This window comes from Petromyzon marinus, chromosome 39, assembly GCF_048934315.1.
Source record: "Petromyzon marinus isolate PM22_M1 ecotype Great Lakes invasive population chromosome 39, UKy_Petmar_22M1.pri1.0, whole genome shotgun sequence".
Taxonomy (NCBI): domain Eukaryota; kingdom Metazoa; phylum Chordata; class Hyperoartia; order Petromyzontiformes; family Petromyzontidae; genus Petromyzon; species Petromyzon marinus.
Window position 1 is genome coordinate 1,656,271 of NC_133705.1, and position 14,582 is coordinate 1,670,852.

The window sequence follows — 14,582 nt, forward strand, 5'->3', positions numbered from 1 at the left end:
GGTGGACAGCCAAATTCGTAGAGAAATCCTCCTGTTTCATTCCTTGGAGGGATAGATGTGATGATGTCACTTGTGAGCCCTTCACGAATTGGAATGTTCTGTTTATGTGACAAACCTTACGAATTGGCTGTGTCGGTGGTGGCGGGATTAACGACAAATTTATATTTCAACGATCTAACCCAAAAAAAAACGATATTATGGATGATATTGGCCGCGAAAGCCTACGTGTTAAACGGGTATATTAAAATTTAAATGGGCTACAACCAGTTTCATGACTTTAAAGCGGAGATCACATGTGGAATGTAACCACAGCATATAGCCGTATGAAACCCACATACTCTACATCCTCCTGCCCAGGGTCCATACCTGTTGGGAGAAATTCAAGACTGAAATTTTTATCAAAATCTGTAAAGCACATGAGAACCTTAATTTAGCAGTGTCAAACTGACTGGGACCCCTGTCGTGACGGAGCAGCTGAACATTGCACAAAATCATCAACGCATATACAGATATATACCAAGGGTGACCAACTTTCCTGACCCTACCAGCAGCATACCATAATCTTCAGATGGCCGCGGGAGCCACAAGAGATAAAGATTAGCCATACAGAATTTGACTCGTGTCGACTGGCTGTGGAATTTTGAGTTTAGAAATCTGAGTGCCCTGAGAGTACTCATGGCCTGCCTCCGATACCAGATTGTTCTCACTTCATATAAAGTTAAATTGAAGAGTTACAAATTAGCAGCGCCTCTGCAGAGCCACACTTGAACTGCCCAGGAGCCACATGCAGATGCCGAGCAATGGTCTGGCCAACCATGGTATTTTCTGTACATTACAGACTTGTAAATCTGGCGTATATAAAAAAAATTAGCTGGAAACATTTATTTTAGCATTTACTGTATTGCCCTTTAATGAATGAATAGCAAAACTACATGAACTCTCTCCTAAAGCCTTCTTTTGGCTAGCAGACCTTGACATTTATCTCCTGAACATATTGCGATTATATTCTTGGTTCTTTTGGCAAAGTCAAGTAGAAGGGAAATAATACAAATAAAACATAATATAATAAAATTCTCACGACATTTCGGCCACAACGCAAGCAGCCGTCCTCAGGTGAAGAAACAGAGCTGTCGGAAAGACAGCGTCTTAATGAACACTGGGCAGTGAACACTGGGCAGTGTTCATTAAGACGCTGTCTTTCCAACAGCTCTGTTTCTTCACCTGAGGACGGCTGCTTGCGTTGTGGCCGAAACTTCGTGAAAATTTTATTATATAATGTTTTATTTGTATTATTTTATTATTTCCCTTCCACGTGACTTTACCGAAAGAACCAAGAATATGAATCCCTGCAGTCATGAAAGCTTTAAATCGAAAAAAATTGCGATTAGCAAAAATATAAAGGGACGCAATGTTGAATGCTCTAAGTCTCCTTTGCAGAAGAGTTTGCCCTGATGGACTTAAATACAGATACTTTTAATAGCCATAATTCATATATTACCCAACATAATTCATATTCTGAAAAGTACATTGCACACACATGAACAATACAGTTCCCTTCATCACAAAGATGGCTAAAACAAAGAGATGAATGTGATTAGGTGTGGAAAATCATGACCGCTGGCTGGCTGGTTGTGTTCATGTATGAAATAATGACAGCATGTGTCTATCTCATTCACCAGCTCAATCGCTTGATTTTTACGATTAATAAACAGCTGTATGAAATGTGTTTGTTTACACATATTCATTAGATCCGATTAGCATGCCTACTCTCAGTGCGAAGGAATGTCAACATAATACATAGTTGACATGATGCTAGGGTTGGATCAGTGGGCCTAGTTTTACACATGTTTTACATTTTCATGATTCAATACCGATAGTTTTCTCTTCCTTGTGAAGCCTCTCTCCAATCTTCCTGTTGTGAAGGTGCATTTCAGCCAGATGCTGCCCCAACAAGCCTGAGCCCCTGTCAGAGTGTACAACACAATAGACCTGTCAAAGAAAACATTAACTTTATCATGTCAACAAACCCCAAGTAATAATTCATATGCAACCTAAACTACATCATATTTGTCCAGGTGGTCTGTGGCCGAGAACCTCGCTGGAAAATACGAATATATCAGTTCACATTCTGGTTTGGGTGACTCAAAACAATATTCTTCTGGGGTTTATACAATGTGTGTTACTTCCTGGGAAGTCAATCCTATGTAGATTATAAATGAAACCATTTTTTATTTTACAAGAGCTATTTTTCAGAACCGACCTGGCCACAAATGATAGCCTAACGAAGTAGCTTATCACATGGAAATTTATAGCAGCCAAATGCTCAAAATACTCATGTTTCTAAATGTGCAGGGAAAAACTGGAGAAACTGGAGAAAAACCTGCACGACCACGGGGAAAACATGCAAACTTCAAATATACAGCAGGCGTCAAGGTCGGGATCGAACCTACGAAGTTCAATATACCAGGCGAGGTAGTTAACATCTCATAGCCACCATGGCGCCCCATTCTCTGACTTATCCACCCACCCACCTACTCGTAAAGCCACCCACCCACTCACTCACCCTGCCACGTACCGAATCTCTAAACCAACAACTCAACCACCCACCCACTCATCCAACCTCTCACTTACTAAACCAGCCACTCACCAACCCACCGACCCACTCATCCAACCTCTCACTTACTAAACCAGCCACTCACCAACCCACCGACCCACTCATCCACCTATTCACTTAAAATAGTTCAACTACAATTGAATTATTTTAAATTCACCAGGTAAGGCCCACTGAGCTATACAGATCCTTGTCGGAAACGACGTGGCAAACAAATGATAGCTCAAAGAAGTGGCTTATCACGTGGACATTTATAGCAGCCAAAGCCTCTAAATGTATATTTCTAAATATGCATGAAAAACTCGGAGGTCCCAGAGAAAAATCCATGCAACCACAGGGAGAACATGCAAACTCCAAATATACAGGCGTCACGATCGGGATCGAACCCACGATGTCCTATACAAATGGCGAGGGAGTTAACATTCCGCTACCCTGGCGCTCCACTCTGACTCAGCCTCCCACCCACCCACTCAAACACCCAGCCAAGCGCTCATGAACCCAATCACCCTGGCACCCACTCAATCGCGAAACCCACTCACTCATCAACACACCCAGCCACTCACTTAAGCACTTACCTACGAACCCACCTGCATACCCCCCACTCACTAACTCAAAGACCCACTTCACTCAACACTCCACTAACCCACCCACTCACCTATTCATGCCCCAAATCACACACTGACCCATCCACCCACTTAATCTATAACTCACGCACTCACCCACCCACATGCTCACCAGCCACTTATCTACTCACCCACCCACTCATCCTGCCACCTACTCAACCTCTAACCCACCCACGCACCGAACTACCCACCTACCCAATCACCCATACAATAAACTACAACTAAACTATTTTGTCATTTACCAGGTAAGCCCCACAGAGCTATATAAACCATTTTAGAAGTGATCTGGTTACAACTGATACATGAACGAAGTGGCTGATCACGCTGACATTCATTGCAGCCAAATCTTCTAAACAAATCTTGACTCTAAATGCGGAGGGATAAATCTGGAGGACCGGGAGAAAGATCCACGAGGACACAGGCAAAAACATTAAAACTCATAATATACAGGCAGCAGGGTCAGAATCGAATACACGATTTCCTGTATACTCAGTGAGGTAGTTAATATCTCACCATAGTGGCACCCCGCTCTCTGACCCACTCACCCAATTACACACTAACTCACCCACTCAACCTCCCACATTAACTTACCCACCCACCAGTCACTCCCCCATTCACCCAACCACCCCCTCACTCACCCAACCACGCACCAACTCACCTACCCACTAACTCACCCACCCATCTTCTCCCGCACTCAGCCAGCCACCCGCTCAATCACGTGCCGACTAACTTACTCACACACTCACCGACCAATACACCCATTCACCCACTCACTTACCCACCCACAATCTCACTACCCAAGCCAACCACCCAGCCCCTCACTCACCCACTTATTCAATCACTCACTACCCCACACACTCACCCAACCACTTGCTCACCTACCCATACGCTAACCCAACCACTCACTCACCGACTCACCCACCCACTAACTCATCAAAATTAATTCTCAACCACTCACCCAACCACCCACGCAATCTCATACCCACTAACTCACTCACCTACCCATTTATGCACTCACGCACCCACTTACTCACTCACGCACCCACCAACCAACCCACCTACCCATCTCTTCACTCACTCACCCATCCACACAGTCAATCACTCACCTACATACCTACCCACTAATACTCACCCACTCATCCAACAACGAACTCACCAACCCACCCGCCGACTCACTCACTCAGGTACTAACCCACTCAACTTCTAACCCACACACTAACCACCTAACCACCTACCCACACACTCACTCACTCACCCACACACTCACTCACTCATCCACCCACCCAAACATCCACTCACCCACCCACTAATTCACCCACCCACTCACTCCCTCATCCATCCACTCACCTACTCGCCCATCCACTCACTTACTCAATGAGCCACTCACCTTCTCACCCAGTACTTACACATCAACTGACCCTGCCACCCACTCAATTTCTAACCCACCCACTAACCCAACCAGCTGCCCACTCCCTCAGCCACTCACCTACTTACCCACCCCACTTACACATCCACTTACCCTGCAATCCACTCAATTTCTAATCCCCCACTCACCCAACCACCCGCCCACTCATCTACTCACCCATTACCACGGAATTATTCACCCACCCATCAGTCAACCACCCAATAATTCAACCACTCACAAACTAAATCACCTATTAATTAAACCACCCACTACCTCAACCACCACTAACTTAACCACCGAGCCACTCACCCACTCAGCAAGCCACCCACTACTATATCTCTAACCCAATATCTCACTCACCCACCGCCCACTCACCTACACACGTATGCACTCACTCACACACCGCTCACTTACCTACACACTAAATGATGTTTATTTTACCAGGTGAGGCCCAATGAGCTACATAGCTCGTTTTCAAAACAACCTTCACCACAAATAAACCGACCATTAAAATTATAGACTGATCATTTCTTTGTCAGTGGGCAAACGTACAAAATCAGCAGAGGATCAAATACTTTTTTCCCTCACTGTAAATTGCGGGGGTCACAAAAATATCTCCAAAATCCTGAATAAACACAAGATCCAGGTCCGATTCAACACAGTACAAAAAATCCGTGATCTGGTTCCATCTGTAAAGGATGTGGTTCCAGACATACAGTACCCGGGCGTTTACAAACTAAAGTGCCTCTGTGGTAGCAGCTACATTGAAGAAACCATGCGACATATATGGGACCCCATCCGCGAACATAAAGCAGACTTGAAACACGGTAGGACGAACTCCTCTGCCATGGCAGATCACTGTTATAATTCAGTGGGCTCACATGACATTGACTTCTCCAAGACAGAGGTTCTTTGCAAGCCAACTGGCTACCATGAGAGATTCGTTCATGAGGCCATCCACATATACAAGCACAGAGACAATTTCAACCGAGAAGATGGATTCTGGCTTAGTAACCATTGGAAAGATGTTTTAAACCATTTCGGTTCTTAATTGATTGTATTTTATGGTGATTTTCAGACCGCAGCCCTTTCGCTGGCACTGCCTCTTAATACTTCTCACACCACGGTCAATGGTATGGTTTACAACATGTAGTATAATAATTAATAGTATAACATTGTAATGTTTAACATAACTCATAAGGCAATATATAGCATCGTAATTGCATAATGAATATACATCAGTGTGGTATATAGTTGGGTTCATAGAATAAGACATAGTGTAATATCACAAGTCTAATAGTTTATAATCTAAAGTATAGGGTAGTGTAAAGTAACGCATTGTATAATTCAAAAGTGGAATTTGTCTATGATATGATGTTATACCATGTAGTTTAGATTGGAAGGTATACTATTGTATTATATAGTAGTCCAGTTTACAGCATAGTCATAAGGCAACTCAGGACACAACAGCGCACCTTGGCTGTTGCACTTGCCCCTTTTCTTGTTTCCTCTCTGCCTGTGTTCCCAGCCCCCTCCCTCCTCCTCTCCGGAAGTGATGCAGGTAACATGCAAATTCATATTTTAACTCCGCCCACACAGCTTAATAGACGCGGTCCTTGCATGTCAGCGTTCATTCAAGCTCTGTCTTCCGGACAGACCTGTCTCTTCACTTGAAGAAGGCCACTTGTGTTGTGGCCAAAACGTCGTGAGAATTTTATTGTCTTATTTTATTTTATTATTTTATTCCCATTCTACGTGACTTTACCGAAAGAACCAAGAAGATGAATCCTTGCAGTCATGAAAGCTTTAAACTGAAATTTACTTTTTATTTCACCAGGCAAGGCCCATTAAGCTATATAGATCATTTTCAGAATAGACCTGGCTACAAATGATAGATATACGAGTGGCTTATCACAGATACATTTATTGCAGCCAAATCCTCTAAACGCATGTTGCTTCTAAATGCAGAGGGAAAACCCTGAGGTTCTAGAACAAAATCCAGGCGACCACGGGTGAGAACTTTCAAACTCCAAATATACAGGCGACAGGGTCCGGATCGAATCTACCACCTCCTGTATACTAGGCAAAATAGTGAACATCTCACCACCTTGGCGCCTCACTCTCTGACTCAACCATCCACTCACTTACACGCTAACTTACCCACTCAACTTCCCATGTTAAATTACCCACCCAGCCGTCACTCACCAATTCACTCACTCACCCAACCTGTCACTCACCCCTCCGCTTACCCACCCACTCACTCATTAACTTGCCCACCTATCTTCCCAACCACTAACCCAGCATCCCACTCAATCTCATACCAAACTAATCTACACACACCCACTCACTTATGCACTCGCCCAACCACCCACTTACTCCCTCATGCACTCACCAACCCACCCACCCATCTGCTCACTCACACACCCACCCCATCAATCACCCACCCACTAACTAACACCGACACACTCACCTACTCACCCACTCACCGACCCAGCACTCACTCACCGAGCCACTCAATTGCTAACCCACCCACTTACCCACCCGCCTGCCCACTCACTCACCCAGTCACTAACGCACTCACTCAATGTATAACCCACCCACTACCCACCTAACCTCCTTCCCACACACTCATTCACCCAACCACATACCCACCCACACTCACCCATACACTCACCTACTCGCCCAGCTGCTCAATAATTTACCGAGCCACTCACCTAATTACCCAGCCACGCACCTACTCACTCACCCACTTACACATCCACTCACCCTGCCACCCACTCCATTTCTAACCCACACACTCACCCAACCACCTCCCACTCCCTCAGCCACTCACCGACTCACCAAATCACCCACTACCCAAATAACTAATCATCCACCCACCCATCACTCAACCAAACAATAATAAAGCCACCCAATAATTAAAGCACCCATTAACTCAACCACCCACTAACTCAACCAGGTTTATTTTACCAGGTCAGGCCCACCGAGCTATAAATATCGTTTTCAGAAGCACCATCGCCAAAAATTATAGCTCAAAAAAGTGGCTTATCATGTATACATTTATAGCAACCAACTCCTCTAAATACATGTTTCTAAATGTGGAGGGAAATATACAGGCATTAGGGTCAGGATCGAACCCACAACCTTCTGTATACGAGGCGAGGTAGTTGACATATCGCCACTGTGGCCCCCCACTATATGACTCTCCCACCCACTAACCCACACAGTCACCCACTCACTTAAACACCCACCGTCACATGCATCCAGGCACTGACTCACCCAGCCACTCAGTACCCATAAACCCACCCAGGCACTCACCCATGCACTTGCCCACTCATCCACCCACCCAATTATCCACACACTAAACTAAATTTTGAATATTTTTTTTTATATTTTACCAGGTCAGGCCCACAGCAAAATAGATATTTTTCAGAAGCCACGTGACGACAAATAACAGTTCAATGAAGTGGCTTTTCACGTAGAACGTTATAGCAGTCACATTCTATAAATGCATGTCTCTAAATACGGAGGGACAACCCGGAGAACCCGGAGAAAATTCCACCCGACCATGGGGAGAAGATGCAAACTCCAAATGTATACAGGCTTTAGGGTTGGGGGGAACCTACGAACTCCAATATACCGGGCGAGGGAGTTAACATCTCGCCACTGTGGCGCCTCATTATCTGACTCACCCACCAACTCAACTACTAAAGCCACCCACACACTCACTCACCCACTCACAAACCCACTCACTCACTAACCCACTGACTCATCAACACACCAAGCCACTCACTCAAGAACTTACCTATGCACCCACCTACACACCCACTCACTCTAAATATACAGACGTCAGGGTCGGGATCGAACCCATGACCTAGTTTATAAAAGACGAGGCAGTTAACAACTCGCCACCATGGCACTCCACTCTCCGGCTCAGCCACCTACTCACCCACCCACTCACAAACCCACCCACTGGATCTCAAACACACTCACTCACTCACCAATTTACCCACCCACTCACCCTGACACCCACTCAATCTCCAACTGAACCCACCCACGCACTCAAAATCCCACCTACCCACTCAACCATCCAATAAACTGAAACTAAACAATTTTTTTTTATTTTACCAGGTAAGGCCCACAGAGGTATATCAAGTGACCTGATTACAAATAATAGGTCGACGAAGTGGCTTATCACGTAAACATTTATTGCATTCAAATCCTTTAAACGCATGTTGATTTGAAATGCGGAGGGAAAACCCGGCTATTTTAATGCACACAATGGACCGGAAGGACAAGCGCAAAGGGTTCGCATAATGCGCATGCATAATGTACGTTGACTCATTAATCTCCCCCCCCTCCCCACTTTGCATCAAGAGCGCCAAAGTGTGGTCACCACATCTATGCCTCTTTATAAGAAACGAAACAGACTAACTTCTCCACAAATCTGGCTGTCGCCTGATGAAGCTAGTTGTAATTACTGGCGAAACGTTGTACTCAGATTGTAAATGTTGTGGCTTGACTCTCCAACACACCGGTGTGCTGTACTAGTGATAAATTGGCATGTTCTGATTACGTGACAACCCTTACTAGTTGGCTGTGTCGGGTGGTGGTGGGTTTTAACGACACATTTATATATTTACGCGATCTAACCCAAAAAAAACCTCTATTATGGATAATATTGGTCGCGAAAGCCTACGTGTAAAACAAACCCCAAGGAATCAAAAAAATCGACGCGACCACGGAAGAAGATGAAAACTCCAAATATACAGCTTCAGGGTCGGGATCGAATTGATTACAGCCTGTATTCTGGGCGAGGGAGTTAACATCTCGCCACTGCGGCGCCTCATTATCTGACTCACCCACCCGCTCAACTACAAAAGCCACCCACACACTTACTCACCCACTCACAAACCCACTCACCCTGCCACCCACCCACTCCTACAAATCGGGCATCAATACCGTTGCTTTGTATGATCTGTGAAACGCAGAATATTGCAGATAAAATCGGACATTTTGAGCTTGCTGCCGGATCGATTGAGTGGAATCAATACAATTAGTCTCGATTCACGATCAACAAAGACCATATATAGGAAAATCTCTGATCTGTGATTTTGATTGCATCATATTGCAGCGCCCCTTTGATGATGTTATAAAGCACTTGCCCCAACAGTCTGTTAAAGGCTACACGGGGGATCTTTGTGTGCGAGTAGCTCACAGATCCTTGAGAGATCTGGACACTGTCCGATCATCAGCGAGCTCCTCCGGCAGGCAAGGCTGAGTTGGCTGTTGTCTGTGCATTAAGAGGTGTTAAATATCCCACGTAGAGGAGTCTGCTTACAGGACAGATAAGAGGTTCTTCCCGTACCGTGCCCCGTGTCACCTGAACGTTAAATGGGGCCCCGGTAATTCAGTGTCCACCGCTGAATCATCTTTCACCATCACCACTCGTCCATGAAGGCCAATGCGACGAGGCCATAGATAGACGGCGCGTTATAACGGAGGGGGGGGGGGGACCAGGAGAAACGTCGTACTACGTGACATCACAACACCCTGCACACAACCGTAGTGGCAGATTAGGGTGCGCATCGTTAACAAATATGTGGTGTAAGTGGTTGAGAGTAGATGGGCGGGCACGCCATGGGCTGGAGTGGAGGTGGACTGATGCGGTACGGGAGGATGTGGAGCTGAGTGGGCTTTGCCGACGACTGGTACCAGCGGTGTCGGGATCGGCCTCTGCGAGGGAGGCTCGTGAAGGACGCTTCTACTGGACAGTTGGAGACAGTCGCCCTCCACCAACAACAGAGGAGTGACGCTCACAACAACGAGCGGAACACCGGATGATAAATATGCAGCAATTTGGCACAGTACAGGGAACAGGTGGTGCATCTGCCAGTCATCTCAGTCAGCGAGCCTTCGACACTTCACGTGGCTTCAAAGTGCACCTGGCCTGGCACAGGCGCCGTGGTGACGTCACTGTCACTTATTAGCGAATGGCGACGGTCGATAACGCAGCGGTGGTTGTGAAAAATGCCATTTTGGGGGGGGGGGGGGGGGGCGCCAAATCTGACCAGCTGTAAACCTCACGTCGCCTCGCAGCCACACAATGGCAACAGGGAGTTCTGGATGGGTGCAATGGGTTGGTAATCCCCCTCCACCTTCAACTAAATAACCACACACGCGAGCCCTTGGGTCTCTCTGTGAGTCGATGGATCTGTGTGTGGTGAGTCTATGGGTTTCTGTGAGAGTCCGTGGGTCTCTGTGTGGTGAGTTTATGTGTCTCTGTTTTATGAGTCTATAGGGCTCTGTGCGAGTCTGTTTGATTCGGTGGTTCTCTGTGTGATGAGTCTATGCGTTTTTGTATGACTCTATGGGTCTCTATGTGGTGATTCTATGGGTCTGTTTGGTGAGTCTATGGGTCTCTCTCTGAGTCTATGGGTCTCTGTGGTGAGTCTATGGGTCTCTATGTGAGTATGGGTACGATTGAGTCTATGGGTATCTGTCTGGTGAGTCTGTCTCTCTGTGGTGAGTCTATGTCTCTGTTTGGTGAGTCTATAGGGCTCTGTGCGAGCCTGTGGATCTGTTTGAGTCTGTGGTTCTCTGTCTGATGAGTCTATGGGTCTCTGTGGTGAGTCTATGGTTCTCTGTGCAAGTCTGAGGGTATGTGCGTGGTGAGTGTATAGGTCTATGTGTGATGACTCTATGGGTCTCTATGTGATGGATATCTCTGGTGCACATATCCTGGCACAAGCACCGTGGTGTCGTCACCACCACTAAGTGGAGAATGCTCCTACCCCTGCTCCTGCTTGTTGTTGTGCTCGGGAAGGAGAGAGAAAACTAGACTAAGGTCCACTGAGCTAAACATCTCTTCTTCAGAAGCGACTTGGCACCAATGATAGCTCAACGAAGTGGCTCATCATCACAGTCACTAAAGTTTTAAGTCAAAACTTTAAACGAATGTTTCTAAATGTGGAGGGAAAAACCGGAGGACCCGGAGAAAAAGTCCACACGACCACAGGGAGAGACAGAGACACGCAAACTCCAAATATACAGCAGGCATCAGGGTCGGGGTCGAACCCACAACCTCCTGTACACCAGGCGAGGTAGTTAGGGGGGAAAGCAGAGACAGCGAGAGGGAGGAGAATTAGTCAAACTCACACTCAGTATTACTAACTAACCATGATACACTCACCATTATACTCACCATCATACTCACGCATTCACCATCATACTCACACACAAGCCCACACACACCATTCACCACTACGTGGCGGTGATGTCCCCACAATAACTCAGGTGCCAAGGTTTGACGGCTGTGCCAGGCTAAGTTCAGGAGGAGGTCACGGGCCAGACTCAGGTGCCATGGGTTGACTGCTCTGCCTGGCTAGGTACAAGAGGAGGGCTAGACCCTGGTGCTATAGGTTAACTCGTGTGCCACCACCTGCACAACCACCACAATAACAACCACACAACAATAACCACGACCAACAACTGTAACCACAACTATAATTTAACCACAATTATAATTCCCATCAGCCACACGGCCCTCTGGGAGTGCCTCTCAACTGCAGCAGCAGCAGGGCCGAGCTCTGCTTGAAGCAGCGCCGTGAACTCAGCAGAACGTGACGGCTGTGGGCCAGGCGCCTCCTCTGTCTCCCCCCACCGCCGCCGACGCCACTGCTGATGTGGACACACCGCGCGAGGTTCTCACCTTCAGGCTGAGTCGACGTAGAGGAGGCCCAGCGAGCCGCCGCTTCAGAAGCTTTCGCGAGCCACTGACGGTGGCCATGAGCGGGAAACCAAATCAGCCGCTCGCCACCCACAATCCACAGCGCGCGCCGCCTCCACTCGGCCCCGGCCAAAGCGGAAGTAGCAGCGGGGGAGGGGGGCGGGGCATGGGGGGTGAGGGGGCGGGACACGAGGGGGAGGGCAGGGGGGGCAAGGGGGGGGCATAGAGGGGGTTCGTTAGGTGGAGAAAAAGGGGGGGCATGGGGGGTTGTGAGGGGGCATGGGGGGTTGCGAATGTGGAGGGGCGGGGGGGGGAAGGGGGGTCACGAGGAGGGGCAGGGGGGGCAGGGGGGTAGTGAGGGGGAGGGAAATGGCGGACCATGGGGCGTGGTCGCGAGGGGGGGGCAGAGGGGAGGAGCTCAGATGTGAGGGGGAGGAGCTCATGGCTCTGACGTCACGGGGGGCGTGGTTACCTTGTACCGCCCCCGCGTCTCGCGCCACGTGCTTCCGACTGGCAGTTTGGCCGTTAGAGAGACGCGGACCGACCCCAGAGCAGGAGTGGAACCGAGCTGTGGGTGAGTGGTGGCGGTGGTGGTGTGAGTCTCTCTGTGCGAGTCTGTGTTTGTGTGAGGCTTTCTATATGAGTCTGTGTGTGTAACTCTCTGTGTGTGTGTGAAGCTGTGTGTGTGTGTGAGTCTCTCTGTATGAGTCTGTGTGTGAGACTCTGTGTGTGTGTGCCTCTCTGTATGTGTGTGCCTCTCTGTATGTGTGTGACTCTCTGTATGTGTGTGAGTCTCTGTGTGAGTCTCTGTGTGTGTGTGAGACTCTCTGTGTGTGTGTGACTCTCTGTGTGAGTCTCTGTGTGTGTGTGACTCTCTGTATGTGTGAGTCTCTGTGTGTGTGTGTGTGAGTCTCTGTGTCTGTGTGTGTGTGAGTCTCTGTGTGAGTCTCTGTGTGTGTGTGTGAGTCTCTGTGTGAGTCTCTGTGTGTGTGTGAGTCTCTGTGTGAGTCTGTGTGTGTGTGTGAGTCTGTGTGAGTCTCTGTGTGTGTGAGTCTGTACGTGTGCGAGTCTCTGTGTGAGTCTGTGTGTGTGTGGAACGGTCGTAGAGCTGACAGCGCGCCGCGCTATGAACCCGGCGACCCCGAGTTGGATTCTCTCTAAAGGCCAACAGCAGTAACGATTATCTGAACCGGTGCTGGGCCTCCCCTAGGTCGACTCAACCTCGAATGAGTACCTGGTGTGGTGTGTAAAGATCGCCACTGGGGAGACAAAGGCGGCCGGGCGTGGTGCTGGCAATCCAACCCCCTCATGTGTCGTGCCGGCCTTCATACGTACTGCTGGCTAACAGCACTTGCCCCTACAGCCTGTTAAGTCTCTACGGGGATCTTTGTCTTTGGTGTCCCATACTGGCAGGGGGAGGAGTGGTGGTGTTAATGTTGGTGGTATTAGTGGTGGGGGTGCTCGTGATGCTGTTAGTTGTGTTAGTGATGGTGGTGTTAGTGATTGTGGTTGTTAGTAGTGGTGATAGTGGTGGTGTTACTGGTGTTAGTGATGGTGGTGTTGGTGGTATTAGTGATGGTGGTGTAAGTGAGGTGATCGGATGCCATGGTGGTCCCCATCTTTAAGAAGGGAGACCGCACAGACTGTAACAACTACAGGGGCATCTCACTCCTCAGTGTGCCGGGAAAGGTCCTGGCAAGGATTATTCAACACTGCCTTACCAGGCATGCTGAGGAGAGGCTTGTGGAGCCCCAATGTGGTTTCAGGAAAGGGTGGTCCTGCACAGATGCCATATTTTCTGTCCGTTTGCTAAAGCAGAGGTGTAGGGAATTCCAACAAGACCTACATCTCTGCTTTATTGACCTGGTAAAGGCCTATGACACCATCAGTAGGCCTGGGCTCTGGGTTCTTCGTGCTTTCGGAGTCCCTGACCCGCTGCTCACGATCTTTAAGGACCTTCATTATGGTCAGCGGACCCGGGTAAAACTACATTGCCGGGAGTCGGAGCCATTCCCTGTTCACCTTGGGGTCCGACAGGGATGTCCTCTGGCTCCAACATTATTTAACATCTATTTCGACCACGTAGTTCATGAGGCCTTCAGTAGCTGTACCGGAGGAATTTCCATCTGGTACAGATACAGTGGGAGGCTGATCAATGCCCGGATGCCGTCAAGGGATGGCTCCCTATTGGTCAACCACGTTATGTATGCCGAT

General features: G+C 48.1%; 1 long non-coding RNA gene across 1 annotated transcript in view; it reads right to left on the reverse strand.

The window, feature by feature from the left end:
* Positions 1–12,547, reverse strand: part of LOC142930451 (uncharacterized) — a 198,208-nt gene extending 185,661 nt beyond the window's left edge. Inside the window, exons 1-2 of the long non-coding RNA XR_012946385.1 lie at positions 12,351–12,547; positions 1,872–1,963 (exon numbers count right to left, since the gene is read on the reverse strand). This is a non-coding gene — a long non-coding RNA (uncharacterized LOC142930451). The remainder of the gene's footprint in view (positions 1–1,871; positions 1,964–12,350) is intronic.
* Between the last annotated feature and the right edge of the window lie 2,035 nt (positions 12,548–14,582).